Below are 16668 nucleotides of genomic sequence, written 5' to 3'. Positions count from 1 at the left end.
GGTTTGCCGATTACAAGGTGGATTAAGGATTTTCAACCACAGAGTAGTTACCAGTAGACCGGTGGAGTGGGTCATAAAGTGAGTTGGTAATAATATTCCCATTATTCACTACCTTTTGACAAAACCAGTAACCTGAATTTTGAAATACTAGTCTCTGTCTTGGGCCTTCTAGAGGTTTCAGTGTTTGACCCTTGAGTCATATAATTATAATATTATGCCCCAAAATAATTCTAAATTTCTCTCTTACGCCAATAATTACTCTTTTGTACGTCAGAGATATAAAATACGCATACAACTATAATTATAATCTTATAATAACTTTTTAACATTTAATTGTTTAACTAATTATGTGAATTTCATTTCATATTTAAAAGTTTATAGTTTAATTAGATATATGAATTCATATTTTAAATTTATAATCTAAATAAGTAATTTATTATATATTAATTTAGATTAAAAAGTATCTTTATAATTTAAATTTTTTTGACTTTCCGGTTCCAATGCTTTACTTTAACTAATCCGGATCGACCGAGTTGTACACTTGACTGTGAAGGATAAATCTCCTAACAGAGATTTTCTGCATAATAAAGACTCAAACTTAAAATCTACTTAAACGATATTAAATTATTTATCACTTAAAAATAAATAAATTCTAAATCAAAATTTAAAACCAAATTTAGATATAAATTATTCGAACATTGGAAGAAATCTCACATCTATAATAAAAGAGTCTCACATCTGAAGAGACCCAAAATATGCGCCAGCAGCGCGTGGACAGAGTGGGATAAGCATCATGCGGCACGTAAGGAACCCCGTATGACCCAACCCCAATTATGACCATGAAATAAAATAAGCCTAACAAAAGTAACACATCATCGCCCTCTTATTTTTTCCTTTTACAATATTTTAAAAGGTAAATTAGACAAATGGTCACTGATATTTAAATAAATTTTTATTTTTATTGAAATTTAAAAAATAACAAATTAATCATTAATATTATCGATTTATAACAAATGAATCATTAATATTATTGATTTATAACATACATTTCCGTGGGGACAAAAAGTTTTACTGGTTATTAACTGCTGATGTGGCAATCTTTTTGTCTACTTTCTTCATCACCTTCAAGTTCCTAATTCTACTTTTTCTGCTATAAAAGTCTTCTCTCTGTTGCCATGCAAAATGAAGATTATCACTATCCCTTCGCGGATCAAAACACTCCATTTTGATGTGTAAATTATGTGATGAGCCAACATCAAAGTCTCGAAGAGGATAAGAACATTCACTTGGTTTCCATAACTCTTCCACATTATTGCCACCTGGAATCCACTTCTCCAATGGTACTTCTCCACTATCATGTCTTCCTCTTTATCATTAATCGGTAATGGTAATAACCTTGTTCAAGAACCCATGACTCGACCTCTTCAACCTGACAATACAGACAGCAGCAAGAAATTCAAAATACCCAACTCATTTCAGCAATGCTAATTCATATTCTTATGCAGTAGATAAAAAAACTCCATTGAAGCAATAAGAGAGATGTTTTTTCGTATAACAACGATGTCGTCTATTCATATAGATCCAGAATCCGTTAAACATCCAAAGAGAAGAAACATTAAGATATATAAGGATCCCAGAGCGTGGCCGCCAGGCATAGAAGGAACAGATAAGCGAGAGAATAAGGATTTTGCAGAGACTTGTTCCTGGAGGCACCAATTAATGTATACGGCGTCGATATTAGACGAGGTTATTCATAATGTCAAATTCTTGAAGAGACAAGTGTAACATTTGGAACAAGCTACTGTGGACAGGTCGATGGGTGTTGGGATTCCAAGTGCAACAATTACTAATATGGGCTACTTTTCTTTGGTGAAAGCTTGCCAACCATCTTATCATCATCAAGTTTTGGGCAGTATGCAGATGCTTAGATAAGAGATAAGAGTCTAGAATTTTGTTAATTCCTGTAATAGGTAACAGTGATGCCTTTGGTTTAATTGTAAAGTTTGAATTTTGCTTTGTTATTAATATTTCCATATAAAATTTATTATATGCGCTCATTATCAGATTAAACTTCTGATAATATAGGGAGAATAGATTAAACTTCTGGCATATATCTATCAATCTTACAAATTATAGGTAAACCAATAGAAGGTTCTTATCCTCTTCGAGACTTTGATACTGGCTCATCATATAATTTGCACATCAAAATGGAGGGTTTTGATCGGGCAAATGGATAGTGATAATCTTGATATTGCATGGTAATAAATAAAAATCTTTATAGCAGAAAAAGTAGAAGTATAGGAACTGGGGGTTTAAAGAAGAGAGAGTGCGATGAAGAAATCAGACAAAAAGGTTATCACGTCTGTAGTTAATGAGCCACATAAAATTTTTGTCATTAAGTTAACGGTTAAAAATGATCAATTTGTTATAAATCGATAATATTAATGATCTATTTATTATAAATCGATAATATTAATGATCTATTTGTTATAAATCAATAATGTAAGTTACCAATTCGTTACTCTTAAAATTTCAGTGAGAAAAACGAAAATGTATTCAAACATTAGTGACCAATTGTGTAGTTTGCCCTTTTTTAAAATTGAGTTCTGATTAATATTTCCCCTCTTTTTCCCATTAAATATGAATCATTGGATAATAATAATATAGTTGAAATCCGGAGCCAAAAGCGTGTAAAAGGGAGAATGGGGTTTGTTTTGTAAATGCCGAGGCTGTAGGAAAAGGATCATATTCTGAAACATTCTGTTCCCACTCGCTTCCCCGCCGTTTAGACACACATCTTCTGCAAGTTTCTTTTTCCTTATTTTTTACGCTCAAGTGTGTTCATTTACATAATCAGTTTCGTATGTAATTTGTTAAATAGTGAAGCGTTTGGTTTGTGTAATAAATTTTCGTCATCTTCGAAAGCATTTTAAGTTAAACAGTTTGATTGAATTGAATTGTGGGAGAGCTGTTAGTCTATATTATAAATAATGGGGAGGAGGGTTTTGACAACACATCCATGTGATTACCTGCCAACCAGGCAGCTCTACTGGCTGGCTTAACAGACTTGTCTCCTCCTTTGTCTAGGACCTCCTCGTCCCTAGATTATGCCCCTCATGCCTAGCACGTGACATTTTGGTCCACATCATAATAATACTCGACTTGCTGATTTGTTTACTACATTTTAGTCCTCTCTCATTCCTCAGTCCTGACCCGACATTTTGCCCCTTTGTTTGCCGATTGATTTTCAATGACATGCAAAAACAAAAAGGTTGAAAATGAAATAATGTAATGAGATACGAAAACGAAAACGACAGTGCATGAAAAAGAAATATGGTAATATTATATATATTTTAGTTGTGTTTCTTCAATTGGTAATGGTGATGTAAACATTGTAGCTATGTAGGGCGTGTCGATTTAAATAGCAAAGTAAGATTTGGATGGGGACCAGATGGTTCTGCTTAATTAAATAGTTTGCAAGTTTGACTTTTGAGATTGTGTTTCTCTAACAAAGCTATTCTGGGCAGATGCTTATACACGGGCGTTTTTACCAAAATATCATTTGTACCACCAATAATTACATGTCAGACATCCTAACCCCTAATATTATCAATCTAACACTTTTTCTGACAAAGTGGTAATAAAGCGTTGATAACCATCCGCGCCTTTGAGTGGTTATGTCCGAGCTGCGCCGCGTAAGGAAAGGAGCAGACAATTCGCGCCTTCACAGGGTTTTGTCTGATCTGGCGCCACGTAAGAAAATATGTAGATGGTGATCCGCACCTTAGCGAAATTTCTGACACGTACAGAAGGTGCAGATCATAATCTGCGTCTTTCCTTCAATACCTCAACCGTACGCCTCCCACATTTATGGCATCCTGTCTCCCCGTCCCCTCTTTCTATAGATACCACACCCAAACAAAACCTCCAAACCTCAAAGGCATTTTTACATGGGTGTTTTTACTAAAATATCACATGTACCACCAATAATTACATGTTAGGCACCCTCACTGCTAATATTACCAATCTAGCACCATTTTGACACAGTTATAATAAAACGTTGATCGCCATTCGCACTTTCGAGGGGTTATGTCCTTGCGCCACGTAAGAAAAGGCGCAGACGATTCGCGCCTTCACAGGGTTCTTTCTGACCTGGCGCCACGTAAGAAAAGGTATGGATACTAATCCGCACCTTAGCGGAATTTCTTACACGTAAAGAATGCGCAAATCATGATATGCGTCTTTCCTTCAATACCCCAACTGTCCGCCTCCCACATTTATGGGATCCTGTCTCCTCAACCAAGTCTACATCCACTACCTTACCTCCTCACCAAAGATTTTCTAACAAATTCACTAATTTTTCTTTCTTTTTCAAGGACAAAGAGATAACTTTTACAAACTCTATAGTTTTTCACGAGCTAAACTAACCAATCCCTAGCTTTTAACAGGCTCAGCTAGAACCAAAACTCCTTTTATAATGAAAGGAAAATGTAAACAAGGAAACCTCTCTAAGGTAGGTGTTTACAAGAATTAAGCTCACAAGAACAAAATATTTACAAGAGAATAGTGAAATAAGATTGAAAAACTCTTCTCTTGTGTTTGATTGCTTGGATAGTTGTTGTATGTGTTCTTTAAGTTTCATCAGCTTGTTTTTATAGCTTGAAATGAGTTTGAAAATGCACTTATTGAGGGGGAGCTTTGATTTTTTTTCAAATGATCTTTTAAATGTCAAATTTACCACTTACTCTCCAATGTTATTTTAGAACTTTAAAGATTGAATTTTTTTTGATAAAATAAAAGGGGGAGAAGTATTGGTTTGAAAAAAATCAATTTCTTAATAAAAATGGGGAGCTTAACATTTTCATATATTTTTCAACAATTGGTAACAATTTGTATCTTTTTCATTGAACATTTTATTAAGGGGAGTTTTGCCATAAATTATTTTTCAAATGTTTTGTTATATCAAAAAGGGAGAGATTGTTGAATTAAGTTTTTATATAACAATTATGGCAAAATATTTTTGGACTTGAATTAAAATTTATTCAAAGTTTTCAAAAATAATTCAAAGTCATTTAAGTTGGAATTGAGCAAAAAAAATTATGAATAGTACTGTATTGTATGAATAATATCGTTACTGCATGAATATTATCAATACTGTGTGAACAATACCGATACTAAAAAACATCGGATGTAAAATGGGTATCGACACTGCTACAGTAGTATCGATACTGCTACAATAATATCAAGCCCAATGGTAAAAAATTCAAATCGATATGTAGCAGTATCGATACCCATTTTGCATTCGATGTTTTTGAGTATCGGTACTGTTCATTATTGTTCACACAGTATCGATACTATTAATACAATATAGTACTATTATAAATTTTTTTCTCAATTCCAACTTAAATGGACTTTGAATTGTTTTTGAAAACTTTGAATAAATTCAATTCAAGTCCAAAAACATTTTACCATAATTGTTATATCAAAACTTAGTTCAACACCTTCTTATCCGTATCATTCTTTTCATTCTCTAGTGGTGTTCCTTTATTTACGAGCTCCAAGGAGTAGCGAGCTAGGTATCCGAAAGGAGCTAGCATACTAAAGTGAGTCATGATGGTTGATGAGAGCTCAAATACGCACGTCGAAGGCTTCTTATCCCTTCCCCTTTTCTGTTATTTTCCATTTGATATTGGGTTGTTGGAACTGATGAATTTCATGTTTTGTTTCATGGATGATTCGAACCATGAACTAACCTTATTTGGTGGGGTTGATTTTATGGATGTTTGATATTATTTTAATGGTAGATTTACATTTATCTTGTGCATTTACTTGTTTTGCTTATTAATGATTCATCGTCTAAGTTTGTAGGAGGCATGAGAATGTCCATTACTTAGATGAAGGCTAGGTGTTCGAGAAAAACTTAGCTATTAATACTTGTAGTATTCGAGAGAAACGCAAGTAAGATTCGCATAAGTAATGGGGTGTAGTATTTTCTTAAGCTTAGAACCGATATAGTAATACTATATCCTAATCCCTTAGTGCTTGAGAGGGACTAAGATAGGATTTCAACGACTAAGAGGGATAGTTTTTATCAATAGTGTAGGTGGCCATAGTTGAGACTGAGAGGAGATGACGTGTCATTATATTCTATTAGGTTCCTTTGACTAGAGATAGCGGAGCATTTTCAGTAAACCCTGTCGAGCAAGTGGAGCTTAGATAAATCGAATATGCTTGAGAAATAAGTTTTAGCATCTTTAAATCAATCTCTATCATTCATTCCCGTAGAAGCTTGTTGTGTGAGAATTATCAATATATCATTTATTTACTGTTTTTTATTGCCTTGATATTTCTATCATTTTCAACATTATAATATGCTCTTGCCACTACATTTCCATTTGCTACCCCCTCAAACTATCAATCCATATCCACCAACATACACTTTTCATTGCCGCGATATTATCCATTAGTACATATCATCACTAACTATACTTAGATAGAGTAGTACTTTGATTTGGTTAAACTTTGCAATTTCCACTAATCCATGTGGAGACGATTCTCACTCATCACTTTATTATTTATGCGATTGTGTATACTTGCACATTATTTGCGTATAATTTTATAGTACTCACAACACGCAATATTATGTTATTGTCGAGTGTCATCATATTGATCGCGTGCTCCTTCAATTTGGTTTTGTACAATCTATCCTGGAAGTACCTAAGAATCTCGACGATATGCATATCATCGATAGATAGTGCAAAAAAGAAGTCGACTGGATGCTGAAACACATTGAGTGGGTAAGGTTATGAGAGGATCGACGTGGGCGTATTCCCCATATGGAACCCATTTATGTGGATCATTACTCAGTTGCTAAAGATTATTATGAGTGGTTCAATACGAACGGGAAACTGTTCCTATGTTTCCAAGAAAGTACGAGGTGATAGCATTTATCGAAGTCAACAAAGACGTCTACTGTCACAACATCATTATCCCTGACTCGTGGACCGAGAGCATACACTTTTGGCTCGTCTTCAGTTGCAACATCGAAACCATCACAGCAGTCACCGTCTACACCAATGTACATTCTGCAGCTATTTCAGAAGACACCGCAACCGTATTAGATGGAACTACATCCATTTTATATGCCACTGCAACTGGGTCAAACGTCATTGCTTCCATACCAAATGTCTCCACCGCCGCAGAGTTTTATGACCCCTTATGGCGGATATTATTCTTTCATACTTGTAGATCCAACTTGGGATTCATATGATAGTTATTTGGCGGGAGAAGGTTCACCACATACAAGACACCTCCGGTGTAGTTTTCATACTCATCGATGTCGGTGTTTTCGTAATTTTCACAATTTTCTGTGAGCGGTGGGATAGTCAACCATACATCTCTAGGGTCCTTATTCTATGGAGGTGTTACATCTTCATTCGTCCCTCATCAATAAAATGTATATGCTCCTATGATGATGATGATGATGAGAGTGAGGAGAAGAACAAGTTATACTAATAAATTCTCGTCGACATCGACAGCGACAGCCACCGCCATGCGGAACACATTCAAGGGGCATGCATCGATAGATTTGTTTAGTTCATTATATTTTGATTTAATTTTGTTTATTTACTAGCAATTGTAAAGTTTTTTATTTAATTATGGACTTTTTATTTATTTGGTTTGTTAATGTTTCTATTATTTAATTGTTTGAATTATTTTTATTGTTTTAGTTGTATCGTTTTCTTGTATTTAGTTTGTAATGTTTTTATTTAATTTTCACTCGAGTAGCCCATTACTCAGTGATACTCAAATGACATTAACTGAAATTAAATGAAAATTAAATAACAGAAACTTAGATTTCATAAACAACAACTACGATTTCATAAAAACAACTACATCATCACATCATAAACAATTACTTGATCACAAAAGAGATAGACATTGTATCCTATTGTGTCCTACGTTTCTATAATGCCCCCATCTTTTGTTTTCTCAGGACGTCTCCCTAATATCCATATCACAATAAGTTTGAGTGTATTTTAAACTACTGGGCTCCTTCAATAAGGACGGATCTGGTACAACCGGAAGCCAATTATGAACCTCATCAGGGTCTTTCTTATTATCTATAGGGGGAACTAAAATTCATATACCTTAAACACTTCTGAAAGTCGATATACATGATCCACAAAACGGTTCTAGTCTTGACAGGTATGAGGGAAAACTTCTATGACATGGGAGCATGTATACTTCAGAGCTTGAAAAAACTCACACTCACATCATCTGTCTCGTAGATTAACTCTGAACGAGTTAGCTTGAATCCCTTCAGGATGTTGTGGCATCTATGTGACATGATATAATTCATGGGTTCTTGAGAATATTTTTACAGACATTCTATTTGATGTAGCAATCATTTTTTAGATCTGTAACTAATCTTAGGCGATAGGTATGACTGTTTTGCATCCAAGTTTGAGCTTATATGTTGAGTTAATCGATCGAAGGAATAGACCAAGAGGGGGTGAATTGGCAATAAAAATTTTGGTGGAAGCTTTTTTAGAAAATTGAAAAATATTTGCACAGTGATTTAGAGTGGTTCAACTTTCTCAACCAAAGTCTACGTCCACTACCTTAGCTATCCACACTAAGGATTTTCCACAAATTCACTAATTTGTCTTTCTTTTGAGGAAAAAGAGTAACCTTACAAATCCCTCAAGAATTATACTCCAAATTCTTGAGAACACTCTCTCCCAAAGAGAACAAAATTTTTTTTGCAAACTTACAAGAAAATCCTCACAAGGCAAGATGTTTACAAAATTCTAGAACAAAAAAAGAATACTCAAGAATACTACAATTGAGCACAATAAGTGTTCTTGAAAGCAAAAATGAATATTGAATGAAATAGGCTTGAAAATGCTCAAACTTGAGGTTTGGTGCTTTCTCTTTGATTCTCTCTTGATTCTTGATAATTGTTTTTGATCAATGGCTTCTAAGCTTGTTTAAATACACATTGGATCACTTATGAACGTTGGGGATCATTAGTGGAGTCAATAGAGTCATTATTGTGTGAAAATAATTAATAAAACAATTGGGAGCGTATGATGCATCGATGCATAGGCCTTGTGCATCGGTACATTATATGTAAAATTCAAATATTTTGACCGTTGGAAGACTTAGTGCATCGATACACTACGGTGTGCATCGGTGCACAAATTTTCTTCGATGTTTCAAAAATAGCCAGGGTGCATCGATGAATGGCTTGTGCATCAGTACACAAAATCAATTCGATGTTTTATTAAAATTCTGAGTGCATCGATGCATGGCTGTGAATCAGTGCATAAAATGCATTCGAAATGGGTGTGCATCGATGCATCAAATGAGTGTATCGGTACATCCCTTCATAAAATTGATTTTTGGCTCGTTTTTAGTTCGAAATACTTTGTGAAAATTGTTTCACAAATATTTTGAGTTTAAAACAAAATTTTTCACTTTAGTAAGGATTGAAATTGAACTTTGAAAGACTTGGAGTAATATTTTGATATTCGAATAATTGTATCGAATATACTTAGAAAATTATTTGTAAAATCTTAGAATTCATTTATACTTAGTTTGTTATATCGAAACATCAAAATGTTTTCAACAATCTCCCTTTTTGATATAACAAAACATTTGAGCAATTTTAAGATTTTCTATGAAAATAATTTTTGAAATCAATTTTGAAATTACTCTCCCTTACTATAATATATCTCCCCTTTTTGTTAAATAAAAAGACTCTAAAACGATTTTAAACAAGTTTGTAAGATAGCCAATTGATTTTTATAGATATAGCTTAAGCTGCTAAGATCACAATCAAGAGAAGGATTAGCCATTAGTTTCATATTCGATATTCATAAACAAATGTGAAATGGCAAGACTGGTCATAATGCAATTAATATGTAAATGATGCAAAAATAAATATTAGCTCAAAAAGAAAATTCAAACAAACCAAATATATATATAAATAATAAGTTCAAACATCCAATCATCCAAAATAAAAACAATCCATGAACATCAAAATGTTTCACAATTCAAAGTTTTGATTTTGGGGTTCAATTCAAGCAAACTAAGGCAAGGTAGGTCTAGTCGTCCATAGGAGGATCGGGAGGAGGAGGATAATGTGCTCGCACTTCAAGTGTGAGAGCATCCATACGTTCACGCATCTCCCGTTGAAATTCAGTCAGCTCAGAATCCATGGAAGCAAACCTTAGATCAAATGACTCCATAAATGTTAAAAAATATGGAGGCATTTGTTATTCTTGTTGTGCCGGTTCCGGTGCCGGAGAATCATCATCGGGTACGACTCGTCAATATCTTGTATAAGTTGTCGAAGCTCTGGATCGTCATCAGCTGTCGGTGCCGGAGGAGGTGGAGCTCATGAAGAACTGGCTCCCGGAGTTTGCTCAGTGGGACGATAAACCCATTGGCCAGTTTCCTTATCATGTTTCCATCCCACTTTCTTTAAATAAGTGAAATTGATTTGGTTTTGGAGAGGGATTGGAATATCAAGATTGACCCTAAGACCGAGTTTGATAAACAAGTTACTGAGAAAACATCCATAAACTAAAGTTTCTATATTCTTAGAAGGGACATTGTTTACGGTATCTATTAACTTACTAAAGATGATATGTGTTAGATTAATCTTCTTATTATGTTGGATACAATGTATCCACCATATATCTATTTTCCTAAGGGAGGAGTACCTACCTCCGGATGGTCGAAACCACCAAGAGATCAACAAATGTAGGAATCGATCGTGATGAGATAGTAAGGTACTAACGCTATCCTTAGACTTATAGGGTGATGCCACAGTCTCATTTTCATTATATAAACCTAATTATATAATCCAAAATGGGTAGCGAATGTATCGGAGTCAATAAAAATGAATTGACCTAAAAGAAAGGATCGAATACCTATGGTTTCGGATCGACGTTCGTTTTGGACACATACCACATTAGAATAGAAGATGCAGACTAATTGTTGATAAAAAATAGGTTTGAGTTTGAAGAGGTTATCAAACTTCCAGGATTTAAGAGTAGGAAGATATTAAAAATTCATATCTTCCATAGCTTGGATCAAAGGAATACGCTCTTCCCGGATTTTGTGTGACTCAAAAAAAGTGTGGTACCTATGGTAGAGATCCTATCTACAACCAGGTACGTTGAAACATGAGTTTATAATGGTCATATTTGGGTCATTTAGATTTCGATTTGGATTTGGTGGAGGAATAGGAGGTCGGTTTTGGCTTGAATGACTAGATGAAGTCCTAGGTCGTTTGGGATTAGACATGGTTTAAGAATTGGAATGGAATAGGTAACCTGCAAATTTAAGAACATGTATGCAATATAATCAATCCCAAAACTCAATTGAGTCTACAATAATTCAAGGTTCTCTAAACCGAATCCTAATGGGCATGTTTTGAAATATTGTTTTTGAAGTTAATGTTCCAATGACAATATGTAATTTAAAAAAAACAATGCAATTAAATCAAAAACATAATTTTTTTATTTCGAAAATTCAAATATAATTTTGAAAAATTAAGTGTTTTTAACAAAATTAGTTGTAAAATCTAGTTTATAATCACTAAACAATCAATGCCTGATAATTTGTTTATCCTAGAACTAATCAAAACTAATTCTAAGTTCAAAAATCAATAAAATAGAGTTTTTAGAAAATATTACCTTGAATCTTTGGATTGAGTGGAATGCAATGATGTTTTGCACGATTTTATGATAGTAGTAGGTTTGGAAGTCGAAAAATGAGTTAATTCCAACTTGAAACAGTTGATTTGAAGCAAATAAAGAGTATATGGTATGAGAGGGATGAACGACGACAAGAGTATTTTGAAGGGTTTTGAGAGAATGAAGAAGAAATAGGGTTTTAATACCCAAAACACGACGGGTGTATCGATGCACAACAGAGTGCATCGATGTACATTCAAGGCATGTATCGGTGCACCTTCATGGTGAATCGATGCACATTCAAGAGATGCATCGATGCACTAACTAGTGTATCGATGCATTAAACACAAAAATGTCAAAAATCCGTTTTAAACACTTACAAATGCTAAATTAATTAGCTCTAGTCGTATTGACAACTCATATATTGAAAATTAATCATGTTCAATCAATCAAATCTATCTTTAAACATAATTTGAACATATAATTAATTTTCACTATGAATCATAAACTCCCCCTAACTAATAGCAAAGAATGCAATCAAAAATATTATTTTTATAAGCATTTTCCAAAAACTAATTAACAAGTGCTAAACTTATTTTAAACACTAAGTCAAGGTAGGTTGGTCAAACCTAATTCTTTTTAAGTGTCCAAAATCTTTCTTTATCTAAAGGTTTTGTAAAAATAGCCACTAATTGGTGCAAAGTATCAACATATTCTAGAACTATATCTTCTTTAGCGACATGATCTCTAATGAAATGATGTCTAATTTCAATGTGCTTAGTTCTAGAGTGTTGGATGGATATTTAGTGAGACAAATAGCACTAGTATTGTAAGACTTGATAGATATGGTACTTACTTCAATTCCATAATAAAAAATTTATTGTTTCATCCATAAAACTTGTGCACAACAACTACTGGTTGAAATATATTCCGCTTCAATGATAGATAATGCAACATAATTTTGTTTCTTTGAAAACCAAGAAATCAGCATATTTCCTAGGAATTGGCAAGTATCGGAGGTGCTTTTCCTTTCTATTTTGCATCCTCCTTATTCCGCATCTGAGAAGGCATGCAAGCTAAAGCTAGAGTCTCTAGGATACCAAAGTCCTAAACTAGGAGTGTCCTTAAGGTATCAAAAGATCCTCTTAACAGCTAGTAAATGTGATTCCTTAGGACATGATTGAAAGCTAGCGCATAAGCAAACATTAAACATAATGTCCGGCCTACTTACGGTTAGATAGAGCAAAGAGCCAATCATTGACCTATACAATTTAACATCCACACATTTACCTCCTTCATCTTTGTCTAACTTTGTTGATGAGCTCATTGGAGTGGCATGAGGTTTCCCATTTTCCAGTCCAAACTTCTTGAGCACATCCTTGACATACTTAGCTTGATTGATGAAGATGTCATCTTTTCTTTGCTTGATTTGGAGTCCCAAGAAAAATGAGAGCTCTCCCATCATGCTCATCTCAAATTCACTTTGCATTATCTTAGAAAATTCTTGACAAAAAACATCAATAGTAGAACCAAATATTATATCATCAACATAAATTTGAACTACTAATAAATATTTACATTTATGCTTTAAAAACAATGTAGTGTCAACCTTCCTTTTGAAAAACCTTTTTCAATTAAAAAGTTTGAAAATTTCATACCAAGCTCTAGAAGCTTGTTTTAAACCATAAAACGCTTTTGTCAATTTAAAAACATGATTTGGAAAATTTGAATCTTCAAAACCAGGAGGTTGTTCTACATATACTTCTTCTTTTATAAAACCATTTAAAAATGCACTTTTAACATCCATTTGATACAATTTAAATTCATTGAAACATGCAAATGCTAATAACAATCTAATTGCTTCCATCCTAGTACGGGAGCGTATGTTTCATCATAGTCTATGCCTTCTTCTTGAGTATACCCTTGAGCAACAACTCTAGCCTTGTTTCTCACTATATTACCACTTTCATCAAGCTTATTGCTAAATACCCATCTAGTACCTACAATAGATTTATTACTAGGCCTTTCAACTAATGTCCATACTTTACTTCTCTCAAATTGATTTAACTCTTTTTGCATAGCCATAATCCAATGTTCATAATTTAATGCTTCTTTATTATTCTTAGGCTCTATGCATGAGATAAATGCAACATAATTACATATATTTCTAAGAGAAGATCGAGTTGTTACCCCTTTTGATGGATCACCTATTATTTCACCATCCTTGACATAGTTGTATTCCCTTGGGTAAGAGACTTCCCTTTCTTTATTGCTTGGATTCTCGATAGGATCTTAAGTTTCCTCATCTTTCGTTTCTTCCTTTGATGATGGTTCTCCAACTTCATGTCTAACGTCATTTGTGTTTATAATACCTACATCATCATCAACACAAGAATCCTTCCTCAGAAGGGGATTATCATTGAAAAAAACATGTATAGATTTTATACAACTAAAGTTCTTTTATTAAATACCCGATAAGCTTTAGAATTTAAGGAATAACCCAGAAAAATTCCTTCATCACTGTTAGCATCAAATTTGCCAAGATTTTCTTTACCGTTGTTTAAAACAAAACATTTACATCCAAAATGATGAAAATAGATAATGTTAGACTTTTTATTTTTGAAAAGTTCATATGAAGTTTTCTTCAAAATAGACCTAATCATTACTCGATTTACAACATAACAAGCGGTATTTACGGCTTCCGCCCAAAAATATTTTAGCAAATTGTTTTCATAATGCATAGTTCTAGCCATTTCTTCTAAAGTTTGATTTTTCCTCTCAACAACTCCATTTTGTTGAGGGGTTCTAGGTGTTGAAAAATTATGGCTAATACCATTAGAATTGCAAAACTCAGTAAATCCAATATTTTCAAATTCAGTACCATGGTCACTCCTAACACTAGTTATGGAGTAACCTTTTTCATTTTGGATTACTTTTAAAAATGTGATGATTTTTTCTAATGTTTCATCTTTAGTACTTAAAAACAGAACCCAAATATATCTAGAATAGTCATCTACCAATACAAATGCATATTGTTTTCCACCCAAGCTAGTGGTTCTAGATGGCCCAAAAAGATCTATATGGATCAATTGTAATAATCTACTAGTGGATACGTCATTAATGGATTTAAAAGAAATTTTCTTTTGTTTTCCTTTATCACAAGCATCACAGATTTTATCATTATCAAATTTTAGTTTAGGCAACCCTCTTACTAAATCTCCTTGAATCAATCATTGCAAAACACTCATACTAGCATGTCATAGTCTCATATGACATAACCAACTATCATGCTCATCCTTAGTAACTAGGCATAAATTAGTCATATCTATAGAATCTAAATGCACCATGTATATGTTCCCTATTTTATGACCAACAGGCATAATTCGATTAGATGCAATGTCAATGACTTTACAACCATTAGTTTCAAACATGACATTGAATCCCTTATCGTATAATTGACTAATACTCAATAGATTATGCTTTAATCCGTTCATATATAAAACATTCTTAATTTGTATGGAAGAGGTATTACCTATTGTACTTATACCTTTAATGTGACCTTTTGAATTATCACCAAAAGTCACATCTCCTCCATTTTTGGCGTTAAGCTCTATGAACTGGCTCTTATCTCCGGTCATATGTCTTGAGCATCCACTATCAAGGTACCATGAATTTGAATTTGTTTCTCGTGCCTTGTAGTAATGCTCATTTTCCTACAAACATAGATTAATTTCTAATTTTTGGTACCCAATTCTTTTGGGTCCATATTCATTAGTTTCCAAAATCCTAGTCCCCTTAGGTATCCATTTGTATATGATATCCTTATCTTTAATATTAATGAGTCCTTTAGGAACCCATATACTTCTAATGATTTTACCATTTGAGGTTCTTTGGGGACCTCTATGATTGTAGTTTTTCAAGCTCTTTTTAACATAGTTGGATTTTGAATTTTCACATTTTTCAAAACTTTTTGCTCTAACTTTATTAAAAGAAACTTTAAGATCATTCTTTTTAATGATCATCATGAACTTTTGAAAGTAAGTTATGCAAATCAATATTTTTCTTTTCAAATTCATCTAATTTGATTTGCAATTCTTTAATCTTACTTTCAAGATCATTGTTGGTTTTGGACATAAGACTATTTTCATTTTTCAATTTTGAAATATCATTTTTATATTTTGAAAATAAAGTCTTATAATCCAAAGCCAACCCATTATACTCCTCTAATAACTCATCATAAGGTAAATCATATGAATCAAATAAGTTAGAGGTTACCTGAGAGTTTTCCCCAATGACCATCAAGCACAAGTTTGCCACTTCTTGTTCCTCTTCATCGGAACCTTCTTCATCGCTCCATATAGCCACATGATCTTTGTGCTTCTTCTTTGATTGCCCCTTTTTCTTTAATAGAGGGCAATCATATTTGACATGCCCTAACTTTTTGCACTCGTAACAAATAATAGGGTATTTCTCCTTCGGTTTATTTTTGAAGCCTTCATTGCATTTGAATTTTCTTCCTCAATTGGGCCTCATCAATTTTTTGAACAGTTTGGATAATAATGCCATCTCCTCGTCATCGTCATCTTCATCCTCATCAAATCACTCTCATTTTTGTGGATTTGAGAGCAACTCCCACGGTTTTCTTCTTCTCCGTCTATTTCTTTATCTCGTCCGTCTTTTTGAGGTCTACCTCATATTAAAGCATCATTTCATGTGTGAGGAGAGAACCTATTAGCTCATCAAGGGTTAAGGATTTTAAGTTCTTAGCCTCGGTGAACGTCGTCTTATTTTATTGCCAAGATTTTGGAAGAGAGTCAACTAACTTCCTCACAAGCTTCTCATTTGGAATAATCTCTCCAAACAATTTGAGACCATTGACAATCGTGGAAAATCTATCCGTCATAGCTTTGATATCTTCATCTGGTTTCATCCTGAAATTTTCATAGCTATGAGTTAG

General features: G+C 33.5%; 1 pseudogene; it reads left to right on the top strand.

The window, feature by feature from the left end:
- Positions 1-1311: 1311 nt before the first annotated feature.
- Positions 1312-1932, top strand: LOC120214689 (annotated as a pseudogene).
- The last annotated feature ends 14736 nt before the right edge of the window (positions 1933-16668 follow it).

This window comes from Hibiscus syriacus, unplaced genomic scaffold (genome assembly GCF_006381635.1).
Source record: "Hibiscus syriacus cultivar Baekdansim isolate YM2019G1 unplaced genomic scaffold, ASM638163v2 tig00110105_pilon, whole genome shotgun sequence".
In the NCBI taxonomy this organism is placed as follows: Eukaryota; Viridiplantae; Streptophyta; class Magnoliopsida; order Malvales; family Malvaceae; genus Hibiscus; species Hibiscus syriacus.
Note: the sequence above shows the minus strand (reverse complement) of the source record. Positions and strands in the feature narration are given on the sequence as shown.